Here is a 21,234-nt window from a genome sequence, read left to right as displayed (position 1 = left end):
TAATGTAAGAATATTGAATTCTTATGTTATAAGTCAAAAGAAGGTATTATTAGCGTCTCAAAGTGTGATCATAGCATATGTGTTCTGCAGGATTTTAATAGAAATGCTCAGAAGTGTTCCAATCTAAAAAGAGATAGGGAACACTAGGTTAATGACTAGGTTGCTCTACTGAAGGATTTCTCAGGGTTTTTAATATGTTAATTCACACTGTGACTATTTCAAATAGGGAAAAACTACATCATTTTCAGACTTTTTTTAAACCACAAAACCCTCTCTCCCACCTCCATCTACATTCTTCTCTACACAAGTACATACACACACACTTTTAGATTTACATACTATGGGATATACTTTAAGAAATATTTGCAGTGGCTTATGTCCTCAACAAACAATATTTACCTTTTCCAAAACCCAGCCTTTTATCTCAGTGATTAACAAGTCACTTCATGGTCTGAAATGAGCTTTACCATCTCAGAAATTCACATCCTTTGGAGTTTATTGAGAGAATGAAGAAGTTACCATTACATGAAATAAATAGAGAAGAAAATGAACAGTACTGGGTAACATGGGTTGGAATCACTGAAGCAGACCAGAGAAGGGTGTAGCAGACACTTGTTGTCCACTCACCATCCATTTCCACTTCCTCCTTCTTAGGGAAACCCTGATTTTGTTTAGGTATCAACATCTTCACATGAAGCCTTGCACCTTTAAAAGGTGACTCCATCTCCAGCTCTTGGGATGGGCCTAATTGTTTTTTATTAATCAATTTTCCCTTGTCTGTGATTCCCTTTCCAAGAAAGGCACATGACCCAATCCTGCCCAATGAGACAAGAGGAAAAGACCACAGAGGGGCTTGTGGTAAAAGTTTCCTTCCTCATAGGAAAGAGAGGTATGAAGAAATAGTTTCTCTTCTTTTTCTAGATGTTGGGTCTTGAGTAATGCCTGGAAATGCCATCTTACTTCTAACCTGAACATTAAATTAACACCAAGGATAAGACATAAAGAGCAAGGATCTTTGATGATAACACTTAATCCAAACTCCCCGAAGCCTGCCTGAAAGGGCTCGATTTCTGACTAATTTTTGTGCCCATCTGAGTCGAAGTTTCTGTTGCTTGAGATAGAAAGCTTTCTAGTTGAAACTGAGGGTGAGATAAATGTATGATGAGATAAATGTATACTAGAAGTCTAGAGGGGGCTTCTAGTATTTTCTACTTTCATCTTATATCTGTGGCTAGTCAAAACATGCTCTCCCCAAAAATCTTGAGTTGAAACTCTATGGAAATATTATGTGGTGATCTGAAAGATGTTGTCTGGTGAAGACCACAGTTGTTAACCATCTGGATCTAGTGAAGACCAGGATAGTGGAAAGGTTACTGTAAAGATCAAATACTGGGTCAACAGAATAGGGTTTGCTTCTGGGTTCTGCGTGTTACTGACTGTGTGACCTTGGATAAAACACTTAGCCTCTCAGAAATTCAGTTGAAATTTTAAAAGGGGGGTAAATAATAGTATATATCATAAAACTTTTTTATGAGTATTATATAACGTAACCCATGCCAATCCCCATCACATAGTAACTGTCAGCTTTCGAAGAGCTGGCTCTCAACTGTTTAGGGAGAAGAAAGATATTCATTGGTCTCAGGAGTCAGAGAAGGTTATTAAAATGAATAATGTCTATATTACCTTCTTATTTCTTAACCTGTAAGTTTCATGAAGGTAGGACAGAGAATATGTTGGATTCATTTTATGTCTTCCAACAACACTTAGCACAGAAAAAGTATTCAGCAACCATTTATGAAGCAAAATGACATCCTGGAGCTTCTTCTGAAAACTTAACCCATTCTTAATTCTGTGTTGTGGAAGTTTCAAAGCATAGCTGTAAATTCTTTAACACTCTTCCCTTCAAGAAGTGATTCTATGTTAACTTTTGGATCTGGGTGGGCTTATGACTTGATCAACAGAGTACAACAGAAGTAATGTGATGTGATTTCTGAGGATGAGCAATAAAAAGCCATGGAGACTCCACGGTGTTCACTGGAACACTTATTCTTAGAACTCTGATCTTCCATGTAAGAAGTTTGACTACCTTGATGCCACCATGCTATGAGAAAGCCCAATGCACAGGGAGAAGCCAAGTGTATGGTCTCTGGTCAATAGTCCTGGCTGAGATCAGCCTTCAAGTTATACCAGCCTAGACCTGAATGATGAAGTTTCCAGGTAATTCTAGTCCTCAGTTGTTCTAGTCATCCCCAGCTATTTGAATGATCTCAGTTGAGACCCCAGACACCATTAGGCAGAGATAAGACATCCCCACTGTGCTTTGTTTGAATTCTTAACACAATATTTGTGAGCATGATAAAATTGTGCTTGATTTATGCCCTTCAGTTTTGAGTTAGTTTGTTAAGTAGCAATAAGTAACTGGAATACTTATCATTCTTAGTTTGATTTCATAGCTTAAGTAGCTCATGGCCCAGGATTCCCTTTCAAGACAAAAACACGTATTAATGGTTTTAAGAAAAGTTTGCATATTTCATGACTCTCTCTTTCAAACTTTTATGTAATTGGAGATGCTCTGGTTAGAGATGGTGCTTGATATCTTATTTGGTTCAATTTCCTTCTTCTAGAAATCTAAGGAATAAGATAAAACTCTTGATATATCTGAAAACTTGACATTTTTCTGAAATTCTCTCAATTCAGTGTTATGTTTCTGTATATCTGGCTTGAGAAATTTTAATTGCTGGGCAAATTTTAAACCAATTTCTTATATAATGAATAGCTAAATTAAAGTCAGAGTATGCTTACCCTCTAGTTTTGCTTTTCATTATCTTTGCTCTCCTACATTGTAGGCAATGTTGAATAGTGCCAGACTTTTTAGCATCTGGAAATCATATAAAACTCAGTTTATGAATAAAAATATTCTACCATTTCCTGGTCAATTTATTTTGTTAAATACCAAAATTTGGCTTATTCCTTTGTAAATGATGAAGAGGAGCAAAACCTAATGCAACTTTCAAAAAATATATATGTTTTTTTAAATGACCATTCTGTTGCACAAAATCGTTCCACAAATTAAGTAATTTAGAAAATCTGTTTCTGACTAGCATCTAGTTCTAAAAGTGAAATCAGTCATTGATTTGTTAATATAAATACTCATTCAATAAATATTCATTGAGTACCCAGGATGTATTAACCAGTATGTTGGGTAATAAGATTTCAGAGGTGAGAAAACCCAAAGATTTCTCTTAGAGGAATTCTAAAGAGACACAGAAAATGTTTTCCTGATGATTACATTCTTTGAGCTTTCAGTCCCATTTCTGGAACAGCTGCAGAAGGTTCTCAGAAGCATATTTGCAGTATCTCCAACAACTTTGTCACTGTTGGCAACAGGCAGGAAGAATCTTAGGTGGAGCTGTTCTTTTAATAAATTAAACAATGATCAGAACTTTGTTCACTTTTTCCACCACTATTTGTCATCTCATTTTCAATTCCCATGAAGACACTCTGTGTGTGATAAGTGTATACAGAATCCTACATATAACAAAAGAAAACATGCACATATACAGAACACAAATATATATACTGGGTGAAGCATAATTCACCACATAGTTTTAAATATGTGTATTCACCCTGTAAAAGATAGTGTCCACTTTGAGCTTTGCAAGAGATATCTGTTGTTTTGCCTAACCAGCACATGTTTGTTTGTTTATTTGTTTTCCTGTAGCATCATCCTAATTTTGCTTGGGGAAACCAATGCTGTTCATTCTCAATCTGTGTGTTTTGAATGTGCTGCCCAGAACCAGAAATGGGCATATGACATACGCAGCCAATCAGCATACCTCAATCTTTAGACCACAGTTAGTGGCTCTGGAGAAGTCATGTGACTCAAGCTAGTCCAATGAGAGCTTTACCCAAGTTGCTCAAAGGGCCTATATAGAGGCATTTGGTTTCCCCTTTAGGGTTAATAGTAGATTGTGATGTACCTTGGAGCTTCAGGTTACCTTCTTGTTACCACATGGGAAGATTCATTCAGAGAGTACAGCCAACCCAGAAGGCAGAGCTAAGAGGAGGAGAGAAAAATCACACCCCATGATGTTAAGCTTTTTTCCCCCAGGCTGAAATTTCCTTAATTTTTTTTCCTTTTTTGTTATTAGCAAATCTGTCACTTTTAGTAACTTCATCCACCTCTGTAGATGTTTATAAACTAACCAGTTTATATATAGTACTTAAACACTCACTTTGCTTTAATAAGCTGCCTTTCAAGCCATTAGAGAAAGATTTAGAGGTTAAAGAATGATGTGGTAGGTAATTTATGTTTGAATCAGCCTCCTTTTTTATAGACTATGTAAAAAACTACCTATAAATATTTCTTCTTGGCATCTTCAGTAATCTTAATGGGTTAAGTGCCCAGCATGTTCTACATGTTGCTCAATTCACAGCGATCTACCTGAGCAGGCATGGGCTTCTTTCTCATTTACCATTTCCCTTCTCTTATTTCCATTAACACTCTGAGGTCTGACTCTTCTGCAGTACAGGATAGTGGATCTCCAAGAAGTTTACACACACACACACACACACACACACACACACACACACATTCCTGGTCTTAACTTTCTGCTTCTACCCCCAGGATTTTGATTTCTATAAGCCCAGATAGAAATCCCATAATATACGTTTTTTTTTTTTCATTAGAAACCCAGTAATTCTAATCCACATAAGCTACTCTTTGAGAGGTACTAATTTAACTACCTCTAGATTAGAATCTCAGAGGATTATAGCTGGAAAGAACTATGATGTAGTCCAGTCTTAATCTCCAACAGCCATTTCACAGTTGTGGAACTGACTCAGACCCAGAGGTGAATGCAACTGGTACCAGTAGTAGAATCAAAGTCTCTCAACTCTGTCCAAAGCCTTTTCCCCTGTACTTGTGTGGTCTTCACATTCAAACTCCAGGCAGAATATAGTTGTGCTCTCCTCTGCAGTCTGAACTTAAGATACATTTTTATTTATTTATTTATTTATTTATTTATTTATTTATTTATGTTTATTTATTTTTGAGACAGAGGGAGACAGAGCGCGAGAGAGGGAGTGGCAGAGAGAGAGGGAGACACAGAATCTGAAACAGGCTCCAGGCTCTGAGCTGCCAGCACAGAGCCCAATGCGGGGCTCAAACCCACGAACCGTGAGACCATAACCTGAGCTGAAGTTGGATGCTTAACCGACTGAGCCACACAGGCGCCCCTTTATTTATTTTTTAAAGTTTATTTATTTACTTTTGAGAGAGAGAGAGTGTGTGTGTATATGCGTGCAAGTGGGAGACGGGCAGAGAGAGGGAAAGAGAGAATCCCAAGCAGGATCCATGAGGCTCAAACTCATGAACTGAGCCAAAATCAAGATCATGACCTGAGCCAAAATCAAGAGTCAGCTGCTTAACTGACTGAATCACCCAGGCACCTTTAGATTACATTTTTAGAAAAAGAAAGAGGATAAAAAAAATAATGTGAAATCTTTTCACTGATGTTATGCTATCCTGCTGTGGTCCTTTGTCAGTTATTCTGTATACGGGACAGAGAACATCTATAATGATAATATGCTTCTAATTTTCTGAGGATATAATATATGACAAGCACTATTTGCATAGTGCTTTCTTTTAATGTAACATCATTCTTTTTATTTAAATTTTTTAATGTTTATTTATTTTTGAGAGACAGAGCGTGAGTGGGGGAGGAGCAGAGAGAGAGGGAGACACAGAATCCGAAGCAGGCTTCAGGCTCTGAGCTGTCAGCACAGAGCCCGATGCGGGGCTCGAACTCACGAACCGTGAGATCATGACCCAAGCTGAAGTCGGACGCTTACCGACTGAGCCACCCAGGTGCCCCTGTAACATCATTCTTAGGAAAGAGACACTAGCACTGATTCTGGGTGTGAAGAGTGAGGCTAAATAATTTGCCCAAGTCACCAAGCCGGGACTCAACTATGATTTCAGTACTAACAGACACTAGTAGCTTGACCTACTTTCCCTTCTCCTTCTTTATCTTTCTCTCTCCCTCACTCCCTACCCCCCAACCCTGCTCTCTTCTATCTTCTTCCTTTTCCTCCTCTTTTCTCCTCCCCATCTTCATTTTTCTCCTTCTTCTCTTTCTCATTCCTAAGAAATAGACCCCTGACCTCATGCAGCAAACCTGCAAATGCACACCATTTGTTATAATATAGGAGTGGATGGCAGGGTGCACTATGCCTACACAGCAATTTAGAATGGGGTCAAAAGCTTTGTCTTTGTCAATAGAGGACAACGTGTTTTAAAATAAAGCCCCAGAAAGCTGAATTGCCAGGGACATGTTGGATATGGAGCTTGAATCTCTTAAGGTAGAGGAAAAGTCTGAGATATTCCTAATGATGGTGATGATTATGGCAGTGATGATGATGATGATGATAAATAATAGCATTCATTGAGAGCCAGTGATGTCCCAGACACTGTCTTAAAGGTTCTGTATACAGTATTTCTTTTATTCCCCACAACAGTCCTAAGATGTATGAACCATTATTAGTCTAATTGCTTTTTTTAAAGTTTATTTATTTATTTTGAGAAAGAGGGAGAGAGCATGAGTGGGAGCAGAGAGAGAGGAAGAGAGAATCCCAAGCAGGCTCCATGCTTGTCAGCACAGAGCCTGATGCGGGGCTTGAACTCACAAACTGTGAGATCATAACCTGAGCCTAGATCAAGAGTCAGATGCTTAATCAATTAGCCACCTAGGCACACCAGTGTAATTGCTTTTTTAAATAAACTGAGTCAGAAATTGTTTCAGGAAACTGCCACAGTTCTAAGTGGTGAGCTAGGAGTCAAACTCAAGTAGTTGAGCTCCTGAACCTATACAAAATAGGATAATGACTAAATTTAAAAAAATTGAATGACTTGCCCAAATCAGGAAGGGTAAATCCCCAATTCAGAGTCTTTAGGAGTATCCAGGAAGACAATATTTCATGCTTCTTGTGTATCTTTCCAGATTCCTAGGACAGTGTTAGTATGGAGAATAATGACGGTAATATTGATTACTAAAACATTCTGATAATGTACTCTATATGGTGGACACTTTAAGTCCTTTGAAAGCATGATGCTGTGTAAACCCATAGTCACCCCATGAGTTGGATAATGTTATTAAATTCCACTTTCAGATGAGAGGTCTCCTAATTTGCCTAATATCATTGCCCAAGCTGATATCAAAGCTTTTCCTCAGACATTTGAAAGTACTTGTTACAAAGCACTTGATCTCTATCTCTTCTAGGTCTAAAAGTGCAAGAAGATTCTACAAGTCCTTGTCAGACATTATAAGAGCTTGGTTATCCTCTTACAGAAATAACCACGGTCTTAGTGTGGCTCTCAGTGGCTGCGAATACTTCCAGCATATTGTATGCAGAGTTGTCATTAAACATTTTTCTACTGCACCAGAGTGCATTGGCACAAACCCAAGTGTAATCCATAGCACAGAGTCCAGAGACGGTCAGGCCAGGAATCACTTCATCTAAATAGGAATGAACTTTATATTGTATTCTTCCTGAGCATTCCTGATATGGAGTCCGTTGGAAATAACCAAAAGCCTCCCTTTTGGGGACTGCTTTATGATTCCTCAAACATGAATTACCAAAAAGTAAACATTTAAATCATTTAGCTATATATCCTGCAAATATAATTTCAATAGCTTCTTTTCCATTAAAGCTTTGTTCTTCTCTCTCTCTCTCTCAATTCCTAACAAAGCAGCTCCCTAGCTGATTTCCTGTCTGTGGTTTTGAGTTGAGTTGGAGTATGTGGGTCGAGACTGCAGCCCACGGTGAGCTCTCTCTCCGTACCATCTGCACACCTCATTTAGCACTGAATCATACATTCTTCTGTCTTAATGTGTCTCTTGTATTGCAGCTTGTATTGTTATTTAAATTTTTGTGTGTTTAAGTCTTGTCTCCTCAATTAGCTTATAAGTTCCTTGAGGTCAGGGACTATAATTTATTATTATTATTTTTTTTTCCAGCCCCCACAGCACTGTTGAGTACATTGCCAATGAAACCTCCTGAAGGAACTCTCTCACATTCTGTCTGAGTTCTCTGTGCTTTGCACATTGTGGAGACTTCATAATCTTCATCAAATTGAAGTGCTGTCTTTGTTCAAGTGATAGGTCCCCAGGACAGTGATAGGTCCCCAGGAGGGGTCAATAACAGATGGTGGGTAATGATCAGACTGCTTTGGCTTATATACCAGCTCCACCACTCATTAGCCATCTAACTTCAGAAAGTTTTTAAACCTCTCTAAAGCTAAGTTTCCTCAAATATTATGATGCTAATAATCATGCCTATATCCTAAAGTTGGTTGAAGGATTGAGTAAGCGAACACATGTAAATTGGATAGAAGAGGCCCTGGTGTTTTGTAGATGATCAATATGTGGTGGCTGTTATTGTCGTAATTACTGTTATCAATGACCTGTAACCAAAGACTGCTGGGAGCACACTTGTAGTTGAACAAGTTGGGTTTATTAATCATTATAGTGGCAGAGAGTACACATCATGAGGAACCATGGAGCATCTCAGTAAGAGGGTGTAGGATTTGGGCTTGTGGTAAGTGATTTGGGACAGGGTTTAAGGAAGCAGGAGTATGCTCTGGGTGGGCGCTGTCAGAAAGTAGGGATAATCCTATGAGTGGCTACCTAAAGAAATCTTCTTTAGAAGGAGAGATAAGGTAGAGGTTAAGTGTCTAAATAAGTCTTATAAAGAAGTAGGAAATGACAGACAATGCTAAGGTTGTATTGGTTAAGAAGCAATAGTCACTTATTAGCCAGGAAGGGCTGAAGTTTGGTTATTTTGGTGGTTGGACAATGTTCATGTTTTGACTTTATTCAGATGTGATTATGGAGTGGTCTTATTTTTAGCTTTATCCATCATGGTCACCAGAATGGTCTTGTCTGGGGGTGATGCTCTGTGGAATTGTTTATGTTCAGTTGGAGAACACTGTGGCCTAGCTGATAGTACTAGGTCAGCTCCTGGTTGTCTGAGGTGGCTTGTCTCTTTCTCTGTGTGAATAAAGTAATAATGATAGCCACCATTTAATGAACATATTTTATTTTCCAGACATTGTGTTCTAAGTGTATTGAAGAGGGAGTGATACACTCATTTGTTCAATAAATATTTATTGAATATCTCCTCCAGTATGGAGGCATCATGCTAAAACTCTAGGTCTAGAGTTGAATGAGTGAAATAAAGTAAGTCCCTGACCTCTTGCAAGTTATGTTTTGTGGGAGGGAGAAGCATTAAACAATTAAACAAGTAAATACATAATTATACAATCAGATAAAAGGTAGGAAGATAAGGAACATATCTCTGTGGTAGACAGTAGCAGTATGAGGGTAGGACAGATATTAGCCCTAGGTACGCAGGGAAGGATCTCGAAGAAGCAACTTTTCAGCTGGGACCTAACTACTGAGAAGGAGACATCTTTGAAAAAAAACAAGAGAAGAGCATTCCAAGCAGAGGGAATAGAATGTATAAAGGAACTATGACTGGAGAAAGCTAGGGAAATCCTGGAAAAGGAAGAGGATCTAGGGTGACTAGGATATAGCTTGAGATGAGATGGGAAGACAGCTGGGCAGATCATTTAAAGCCTTATAAGTTTAACCAGAGAATCCAAAATCCTTTCCTCAATGCAGTGGGAACTCATTGAAGGCTTTTAGGTAGGGGATGAATTAATTTCAAACTGTAGCCTCAGAAGGGCTTAATGGCAGAGGGGCATTTAAGTTGGGCCATGGAAGTTGGATATTATTAACAAATAATATTTGACATTCCAAAAAAAGTAGAGCGTGTGAAAAAAGGCACAGAATAGGGAACCGCAGAATATGTGTTGGGACCAGTGAGTGATTCCATGATGCTGGAGAGGAGAGTTTATGATGAAAATGGAGGGTGCAGTGGGAAAGCAATTCTGGAAATTTTGCTTGGAGTCAGGATGTGAGGCTTGAAGTCCAAATTTCTGTAGAGAATGAGGAGTCATAACATCGAGAGACATAGGATAGACAGATGGCACAAAAGGTCTAAGTTCTCCTTTTTGATACTTTATTTCTATGGATTGATTTGTAAGTATTCATTGGCCGTTTTCAGATAAAACCCAGTGATAACAGAGCCAGGAAGATAGATTCAGTTTGCTTACAAATACAAACAAAACAAATACAAGCTTTGAGGTTTATGGTATTGAAGAGATTCATTTTTCTGTGTTGCTAATGCTTTATATAGTGATTATTGTTATTAATGAAGTAGCTCTTCTCAAAAAGTCTCAGACTTGTAGGTTTTAGCTGGTACTAGAAAAGGCTAATCAATATTCTGGAGAAACATGTGGTTTTTCTATTTGCACAACAAAGACTTTTGAGGAAAAAGTCTTTTCATAATACTGTCATTTTTGTCATATTTAGAAGTTCAAAAAAAACCCAACTTTTCACACCTGAGTAGCTTTGTCCTTAGTTTGGACAAAATACCAATATGGCTGTGGGCCTACTGTCTGCTCCTGTGATAGGACCATTTGATATTGTAGGGTGGGAGAGGATTTCTGGAATCTCGTGCTCTGTGGGCTGTATTATTATAATTGTTAGGATTCTTTTTAATTATAACAAACCTATTTGATATAGCATAGGAGAAAAAAATTTTTTAATAAAAATAGGGGACACCACTTATTACTTTTGATCCTACCATCTATCCACCTTACATATGATAATCATATATCAATGCCTTCTGGTAAATCACTTTTTCCCCATTTCAATCATGGACTTCAGTAGAGCTGGCTTTTCCTTTGGCATAAGTCTGACCATGTGATTCAGTTCTGCCAGCCAGAACAACACATTCCTCCAGACCCAACACCTCCAGGTGTTGGCTAAGTGTTGCCAGTTTTAACCATGGAGAAGCCCAAGACTTTTTCTGGCAATCCTGCTTAAAAAAAAAAAAAAAAAGGTCTCAGTTTTGTCACAGAGAATAAACCTAGCAGAGAATAGTGCTGGGAAATCCTGGAGGACATCTTATGAGTATGAGGAGTGAGCCTGCCAGGGAGTTGAGAAGAAGTTCCACCAGGGAACTAGAGCTGAACAATGGAGAAAATGAAACAGTTCATTGCTTGTGTTCTCGATAAAACAGTGCCTGAAGCTGATATATTCTGAATTGTTCACTCATATGAAACAATAAACTCTCATGCTTATGTCAGTTGGGGTTGAATTTTTCTATTCTTACAACTGAAAAATGCAAGGGGGTGATGAGGATTTTATGGAGCTAAAGAACAGGAATTTTGATGAGGATCAGAAAGGGCATGAAAGCAAAAAATAGAGACCCATGCAGAACCCCAAGCAGCTTTCTTACCCTTTCTCTCCTCCCTACTTCTGCCTGGGTGCCTTTTTATCCTTTTCTCACTCCAGACTGGCTTCCTCTCTTCAACAGTTGCCTTTGCAGCACCTGCCTGCCAACAGCTCCCCAGCATGCATGTTACCCCTCAGTCACTGGAACAGATTAACAGAGTCTCTCTAGATCCCAATTCCAAATTACCTGGGGAGAAGGTCTGAATGGCTTCAGTTAGGTTGGGTAGGCTTAGGAATAAATTCTATTATCTGAGCTCTGATCTCTATTATTATCACGGCTCTGGATGGAAAATGTTCAGCTTCAGAATAGATTTATTATCCCCATCCTGACTCCACCCCTCATTTGTCAGAGGTTTGGGAATAAGCAGCATGAATGGCATGTGCAACATTGACAGAGATGGGCAGTCATGTCCATCAGTGAAATGTTTCTAACTTTGATAGGAGCTTTCTATGGTCAGTCTTGCAAATCTGGACAAGAGAGGTGAAGATCAAGTATTTTCCCAGGACTAGGGGATTCTTAGGACAAGGGACTTTAGTGCTAAAAGCAGGACGAACTTGGACAGTTGGTCACCATAGATTTGCTGGTGGCAGGCTGAATCTTAATCCTTAGACTAGAACAGAGTGCTGGCTGCATGGTACTCCAATTAAAACTGTGGTTTCAGCCACCTTCCCCTTGTTCACACTTCTAATTATTGACATCCTGTATCTTGTGTCATTGGACATAAATTAGCAATCACTCATTAGCATTTCTGTCTAGCTGATTAATGCACTATTGATAGGTTTATTGGGTTCTTAGAAAAAAAAATGTTTTCTAGTTTTGGCCTGGGATATAGGGTTCAGTGGAGAAGAGGTAGCTGTACAGAGCAGAGGCAGAGATAGCATATCTTGGAGAGACTTTTCCTTTGGACCTCTACAGGGCATGTAACTGTCAGCAGCACTCTCTGGAACTCCAGGGACCTTCTAGAAAAAAGATAGGTGCTCAGTTATGGTTCCACCACCACCACCCTTTAACATTCAGACTTATATTACCATCATGGAATATTTCAAACTAACAGTCTAGTACTTTAATTTAGGAAAGTGGCTTCTGACCTTGGCTGCCTATTAGCATCACTTGGGTAGCTTTCAAAAAAAAAATTCCAATGTCTCCTCATTCCCCCCAGACTAATTGATCAAAATCTCTGGAATAGGAGTTCAGATTTTGTCAGTTTATAAATGCTATCCAGGTGATTCTAAGGGGCAGTGAGGATAAGAATTTCTGGTGTAAGGGACTCTTTACAAAGAATGGGCTTTCTTGGTTGCTGAACCAAACTCATCAGCAAGGCTGCATCCTCGTTTTGATGCTGGGTGAAAAGAGCAAAGCCATTCCTAGGTGTCCTGGGAAAACATTTTAGTCTCTTGTCCCAGGGTTTCTGAAAGCCTGTCTCCTGAACTGGCACTCCTCACTCCACACAGTGCTTAGACACCCATGTTAACCTTTCTTTATCTTGTGCAAATGAGACTAAGTAAGGAGAAAAATTAGGTCTGTGATTCACAAAAAGTATTGCATTGCAGAGCGGGTAGGAGTCCAACCTCCTAACAATGTAGATTTCCAACTCCCCAGCATGTTTCAGCTGCACATTGTGTTCTGGTCAGCCATGGCCAGAGAAGTAGGCATCATTTAGTATGCACTTGGTTACTGGAGTCCCAGCCTTACCCTTGTGGATTAGAGGGCAGTGTCTAGTAAAGAAGAATATTATGAACTGGATAAATACTTCAAAAGGTGTCAAATACAGTATTATCTTTACAAAAAGAAATGCCATAGGTGGAGAAAAAAGGAGCATTGATAAGGTCTCATCTCCTATACTTCTCATCAATGAAACCTAACACTTCCTCTAAACCCTCCATCCACAATCTGATGTTCTGTGTGATGAAAATGAAACATTTGGGTGAGGACAGAAAGAAATTAGGAGAAATATGGCAAGAGAAATGTGGGAAAGTGTTGGAACCTGCTTAGAAACAAAATGTTTGGAGCCTAAGTTGTCAAAAGAACAGAAGGTGGGAGAAACCTATCTTTTTATCCCAACTAGTACCATAAACTTTAGCGGGGATGGAGAACCTGACTTTGTTTGAACAGCTGGAGTAAGGAGTTAGTATAGTTCACTTGATCTGTCTGGGTGTGCCCCTCTGAAGAGTAATTAAACCTCTAGCATCAGAGAATGACTGGCCTGCTAAGGGCCTTAGTACTTGTTGACTTTACTCACTCACCTTACCAATGGACTAATGGGGAAACAGAGGCCCCAGGAGAGGCCCAAAATTTACCCATTTACCCAAAATGTCTTAGCTAGTTAGGGGTGGGGCAAGGATTAACTACAATATCTCCTGACTCTGGAGACAGTGAATGTTCTCCTTAGAAATAGACTTACCAGAAAGAGTCACAGTGAATTCCCACATCCTCATCCACTGCCAAGTGGACCCAACATACCCTCTTTTAAGACAAAAGGACATTTCCTTTCCAACTGTGACTCCCCACTCCCAACAAAGCCCACTCTAAATCAGATTGTGAAATAATCCCTGAACCTACAGATGGATTTCATTTTGGGAGAAAGCATCACACCCATAATGCTCACAACGAGATTACACTGAGGACTTTCTCCAATTCTGCCAGTCTGCTGTGTGGCTATTTATTATATCATCATATGTCATTTTGGATTGTTCTTTTTTCTTTTCTTTCATTCTTTTTTTCTTTTTCTGAAACAGTAAACCATATTATTTCAGACTAGTGAGACATGTCCATATGGACTAGTGATTATGATAAATTTGACCATGGCTTTAAAGAAAAGTGTTTTCATTATCTGAAAGTATACTCCATAAACCCAGTTAGGAGTTTATTTTTTATTTTTTTTAATTTATTTTTGACAGAGAGAGACAGAGCATGAGTGGGGGAGGGGCAAAGAGAGGGAGACACAGAATCTGAAGCAGGCTCCAGGCTCTGTGCTGACAGCTTAGATGTGGGGCTCGAACTCATGGACCACAAGATCATGACCTGAGCCGAAGTCAGACGTTCAACCGACTGAGCCACCCAGGCGCCCCAACCCAGTTAGGAGTTTAAATTTCTTACAAGAAGTCCTTAAGGTATCTGCTTTAAGTAACATACATTCAATAATTTTTTGTGTGTGTGCTTGCTATATGTTGCTATGGTCGTTGTTGGAATTAAAAAGGTGCAAGCAGTTAATTTCTGCCCTTACGAAGTTTGCAGGAGAGTAGGGATAGAATAATTAGTTAATTAATATGATAGTTATTTGTGGGATATCAAAGTCTCTAAGATGGTTCCTAAATGGGTCTTTTTCATGCAGTTTATACATCTTCCAATCTTCTGCCTCAGAATTTTCTTCATGCTTCTAATGCCCTCAGCAAATCTTTTCAGTACAGAAAGCATAAAGGGCAAGATCTGCCTAGCTCCAGTTCCAGAGATTCCTGACTCAGTAACAAGGTTTGATGAGGTATTCCTTGCACACAGCAACCCCTTGCAGAGCACATAACCTTTCTTATACCAAAATAACAAATACAATGCATGTATTTGCTGATCTCATAAAGGCAGCATATCTCATTGTCCTAATCTCTGCGAAAGACATGAGGGTGTGTCTTCCTTTGGCTTCATCTCTAAATCACCTCCAGCCCTGAAGTTCCAGCCTGTCCCCAGGCGGCAGGGTGAAGGGGCTCCTGTTATCTGGCTTTGCTGATATGCCAAGCTAATGGCATGAAGCTCTCTTGGCCATCCAGAATGGAAGAAACAGAACACCAATTTAAATCATGAAAAAAGTCAGTGAATCTATCATCATTAATCTTGCTGTCAGTTTTAATTTTGGGGACATTACCTCACTCAACACCAGTTGAAAAGAGCTGCCAAAACCGATGATGTCATCATCACTAGCTGTGTCTGACCCTGCCTGCTGATTCTCAGAGCTCGGAGCAAGTTAATAAATCCCCTGGCACTTGGACACACAGTGGAGTTTTATTACAATGAAGGTATAACCCATGATGTTGTTTCAATTAAATGGCCTGAGAAAATACTTTCCTGTGTTTAGCAAAACTGTAAAACATAATTATCCTCATGCAGTTGGGCCTGGTCATTGTGCTGACGTGATGATTATATATTCTCTTCCCCACTCCCCCCACCTCTCTCTCTCCCTCTCTTTCTTGCTATCTCGCTCTCTCGTTCTCTCTCGCTGTTTTGCTCTCTCTCTTTCACACACACACACACACACACACACACACACACACACACACGTGCAAGTGTCAGAGAGGAGTGGCAGGAATTCCAAACATGGCTCTAAAGACAGCTGAATATTCCACACAAATATCTTTTCTAGGTCACCACCTAGAGACCTGGCTCATAGCTGCATAACTACATAGCTACACTGAGGCATCCAGGAACCTTTTGTGTGAGAAGCAGTTGAGGGAATTCTGGGGCTTGGCATTTGAAATCTTAGTGAGAGCGGAACACTGACTCTCTTAAAAAGGGGCTAATACACGGGGGAAAACCTGCAGACCAACAGCTGCTCACTCCAAACTTGGACCTCGTCGCTCTTCAAATATTTATGAATAATTTCCTTCGACATGTTTGCTAACTGTTAAGGATATTAGTTTTTGCTGGTTCTTACTCACGACCCATCTGAAGTACCCTGGCCTGAGCCTCCTGTGAAGTCATCCTGCTGAACAGGAGCCATTGTCTTAGGGGCATTGCCATGGCATCGGCACACGGGGGCCATAAACACAGGCCTTGGCGGATCCCTGCCATTTCAGCTGGAGGGGCACTGGGCTGTAAGGTGAGAAGGCTCCTTCTTTCCAGCCCAGTTTTCTTTTAAGCAATGCAGCAAGTTTAGAGGACATTACACTTGGTACGTGACGTAGAAAAGCAATGTTTTCAAACACTATTTGGCAGTGATTATCTCCATTCTTAAGCGCTTCCTATATGATATTATGCATGTGTACTGCATGAATGTAAACATGCACACGCACACACACATTTTAAAGTTTTCGAGTGAAATGAGCTTTGGTAAACAGCAGAAACCTGGCCTAGTCTCCACGACTCCTCTCCCCCTGACTTATTCCAAGTGACTCCTCCTAAACTCTTCTCCCCCTCCCCCAGCAAGCTCCCATAAATGGCCCTCATCAATCATGCCAAATGATACAGTTGGCTTTGCACAGAGCACAAATGAGGATGAAGGGAAGACCCCCAAGCTCATTTTTCATGCCCATCTCAAATCGGAACTGATCCTAGGTCTCCAGGGGTGAGTGAACAGTACACAAATTCACTGTCCCTTTTGCCCTCCCTGATGGAGGCCCTTGGAGATTCTTCATTATTATTTTTAATGGTCTAATATAAAGTATATCCATTCACAAGATACACTGCCTGACTTGAGAATCCATAACTGCATCCTGTTAACAATTCCTGCTGTTTATGGAGTTTTGTCTTGACATACTTGTTAAACCTCAATAAATATGTTTTTAATAACCATATGGTATTTAACATATAATAACTGTATTATTAGGTCTAAATTAAATTCTTGCTCATGACACTAACTTTAAAGTGTGACAGTCTTTTTCTGGCTAAAAAGGAATTTGAAATATCTACTGCGGGGACACTTCTTTTGGAAAGAACAGAATGGTTAAAAAGTATGTGTTTTGATGATATGATTAAAGCAAAATTACATTTTTTAAAAACTCATACATGAGGGATCTGAGTGGAAATAACCTACAGTGGAGTTGTAACTATACAGGAAATTGACTAGGTAAAGGATCACATTTAGAACTCAATTATTTCATGTGTGATGCTTATAAGTCTCTAAGGTATGCTAAGAGAGTGGCTGTGGCTTATCTCTCCTTTTGTTCATGTTCCTTTGCGCTGCCCAGCATGAAGGTGTTAGACAGTGCTGATTCTGGGCAAAATAGTGAAGGACAAAAATGAGGTTGCAATGCACTCCTCTTTACAGGTAACCTTTTACCCTTTTTATTGTTTTTTGTCACTTCACTCATTTTGTCCCTTGGTCACTCAGTTTCCCACCTAAATGCTGAAAAGGACTTATATGTCCTTTCATGCTCCAATGCTTTCCTTAACACTTTGACAATCGCCAATGTGGAGGGTGAATGGACAGAAAGAGGCTTGCAGACAAGTGGCTGGGGAGATGCCTGCCATGGTTGTATTTTGGCTTATGGAATCTGTTCAGGCAGGGAGGCTGCCCAAAGAGCTTTGGAGAAGTAAGAGGTGGAAGGTGAGTATAAATCTTAGCCTAGGAAGCACCTGCTCTAGGGGGCTGTGTGAATGCAGTGCAAGGGAGAGGAAGTTCCAGCCAGTAGTGACAGAAGTGAAAGACAGACCCTGAGGACAGAGGCCAGCTGCTGCAGGAATCAAAGGATCTGAGCTGATACCAGGAGAGGCTCGGTGAAGTGGGTGGCCTCTAAAACCTTAGTTGGGTAACGTTAAGCCCTGTGAACACAGAGGTCCCTTTAGTCTAGACAATGGTTCTGTGGTCCCTGACCAGCAGCTACAGCATCTCAGAGGAACTCATTGGAAATGCACATTCTCAGGCCCCACTTCAGCTCTACGGAACCCAAACTCCAAGTTTTATAAGTTTCTCAAGTGATTGAGTTGCAGGGCACCATTTAAGATCCTCTGTGCTAAAGCAGGCCTCCTCAACCTTAATAGTACTGACATTTGGGACCCGATAATTCTTTGTTGTAGGGGATTGTCCTCTGCATTTTAAAATATTTAGCAGCATCCCTGGTCTCTACCCACAAGATGCCAATAGCACCCCATCCCTCCCCAGTTGTGAAAACAAAAAATGTCTCCAGGCACTGTCAAATGTCCTTGGGGGAGCAAAATCATTCCCCCTGGTTGAAAATCACTGCTCCAGAAGAAAGAACAGCATATGAAAAATCATGGCATTAGTAATCTCAGGGCATGTTTGAGAAATAACGGGTGTTCCAGCCCAATGAGCATTCTACGTACGAGTGTAGAGGAGTTGGAAAATAAGCTGTGGAGAGAGGCTAGAGCCTGAGTTTGGGAACCATCGAACACTGGGTAAGTTTGTTTGGACTTCATTCAGACAGCACTATGAAGTCACTCCAAGGTTTAGGTAGAGGGTGATGTAACTTAAATCTCTGCTTCGGGCTACATTAGATTTGAGCTATGGCTTTTAAGCTATTGTGAGAAATATATTTACATAATGATGGCTCAGGGCATATACATACACCTTCAGCAAAACTTTTAGAAACAAACAGTCTGACTTTTTCCCCCTGTTTTGTTCTATTTTGTTCTGTTCTGGTCTATTCATTTTATTTTTAAAATGCTTATCATGTCATTCTAAATGATTCCATATCCCACTAATAGGCATGGCCCATTGCTTGAAAAACACTGGGTTAGAAATTAAAGGCATTGGAAACAAGGCAGGGGAGAGGAATATTTCAATTATCCAGGAAAAAGATAATGCTACCCTGATACTAGGGTGGGAATGGAGCAGAAGGAAGAGCTGGAGGGGACATTTCAGATATAGAGACTTTAAGGAAGAAGGAGAAGTCAGAAAAAAATGTCATAAATTTTTGTAATTACTATTAATTACTTTAGTGCAACCAACCTATCATATGCCTAAATGATAAAGTTGGGGAAGGTTGTTTTTGCTGTTATTTCTTTAATAATTTTTTGCAAGGAGGGGATAATGTTTCTAGCTATGGGACTGAAGAGTTTGAGCTGCCTAGCACAGTAGAAATGTCCAGTAAACCACAGGAAAGGTAAGCTGTGGCACGGATGAAGGTCAGAGGTGGTGTTGTGGATTTATGAGTCATGCCCATGCAAGGCCTGGTGGATGAGGTCACCAGAAGAGAGAGAATGTGGTTTCTGAGACTAATAGCCTCTCCCTGTATATTGATATCTATCTGAGTAATAATATTCATTTCTAGTGTAATAAAGACCCACTCAGCAGATGGTATCACATCATAAATAAGTCAAGACAAACTCAAGATGTGATCCTTGCCCTTTGAGAGGCTATAATTTATTTAGGCCCCCCAGTTTGAGCTGAATTGTATTTTCATATTTATTGAGCACCAGCTATCAGCCACACACTATTCTAAGTGCAGAGAATAAAGCAATGGGCAAAATAAATATTCCTGCCAGCATAGAGCTTATTCTCTAGTAGAGGGATAAACAAATAAATGAAATATACATTATTTCAGATGGTGGTAAATGCTATGGAGAAAAATAAAGCAGGGAAAGGGAATGGGTGCCAGATAAAGGAATCGCAACTTTAAATCAGGGATTCCTCTTGAAAAATTGGCAATTAAGCCCCCTGGGAGTCCCTGGTTTCTTGGGATGGCTGACATGACTAGGGATAAAAGCATAATGAAACTAGTCCTGATGGTTTCAAAGCAAAGCATGATAGAAGGCTGTGATGGACATGGTCAGGAGGCAGGGGGTGAGGATCTTACTAGGAGCACTCAGCTCTGGGCTCCTCTCTTCATTCCTGCTTTGGAGGCATAGAGGCCACGGAAGGGATCCCCCCAACCTTAATTCCTAACTTCTTCATCATACTACACTCCCGTTTATTAACTCTTCATCCCCAAAGCTCCTTTCCATCTTGGTTTTCATCTAGAAGTCACAAGACTCTCTGAACATGGGCATCTCAGAATTTAATCACATGACTGGTGAGAGACACTGGTTTTTGTTCTAGATGTGTCCACTCATAGCTGACTATGGAGCACTGGTTCTATAGGATAAGAGCTATTACCTGAAAATAAGATTTTATGGTCAAATATGTTTTGGAAATGCTGGGCTAAACAAGTATAAACATGTTTATATTAAACAAGTATAATGGAATTCTTGACTATAAGACATCACAAAATCTTCAGTGTGCTGTTGGGCATTGCAAATCTCCAAGAAGGAAACAGAGTTTGCACGATTTTCCAAGCTTATTTGGTCATGGAAACCCTTTGTTAGGGAAAATCTCTCAGGGGACTAGGTATACACTTTGGGAAATAGTCAATTGGCTGTATTGTATGATGATGGGCAAATTACTTAGCCCTCCTGAATCTTACTCTCCTCATCCATAAAATGAGAATGTTGGCCTACTGCCCAAAGAATGTCAACAGTACCACAGGACTCTGTTGTTGGCCTTGAAGTTGTTCAGGATTTTATCAGTGACCTCAGTGAAGAGAAAAGAGATAATTATCACATCTGGAGATGACACAGGGTTGGGAAGGGTGACTAATAGGTCAGATGACAGAATCAAGACTTAAACTTATCTTGACATGTTAGAATGATAGGCCAAACTGATCTGCAGAAAATTTAATAAGGATGAATATATGTTCTGCTTTTAGTTTCATAAAATTGATTTTTAAAGTATAAGATGTGGGAGAGTAGGTTTGACAGCAGTTTATGTTTAAAAAGAGAGAGAGAGAGAGAGAGAGAGAGAGAGAGAGAGAAAGAGCTGAAGATTTTGATTGATCACAAGCCCAAGATGAGCCATCAGGGGATGTGGCTGCTCTAAAAATGAAACCAATGAGGCTTTATTAACAGAAATAATTCCATTCTGAAGGAACTGTTGGCCCCCCTGGGGCTGGATCTTCTGGTTAGTTGCTACCTGGAGTATTAATGTCTAACATTTTTTGAGTGTCTGTTAAATGTTTGTCGCTGTATCATACATGTTGTATGTGTCATCTGCTTTGGTCCCCACAATAGACACATGAAGTGCTATTATTATAATAACCATTTCCATTCTACACTTGTGGACACTGAGATTCAGAGATCACACCAAAAGTGAGTTATGGAGCCTGGATTTGAAAGGAGGTGGACTACATCCAGAATTTGAGTTATTCTGGTTTATACTAGGTTTATACTAGG

Source organism: Lynx canadensis, chromosome A1, assembly GCF_007474595.2.
Source record: "Lynx canadensis isolate LIC74 chromosome A1, mLynCan4.pri.v2, whole genome shotgun sequence".
NCBI lineage: Eukaryota > Metazoa > Chordata > Mammalia > Carnivora > Felidae > Lynx > Lynx canadensis.
The sequence above is the reverse complement of the archived record's forward strand: the minus strand, read 5'-3'. Positions refer to the sequence as shown.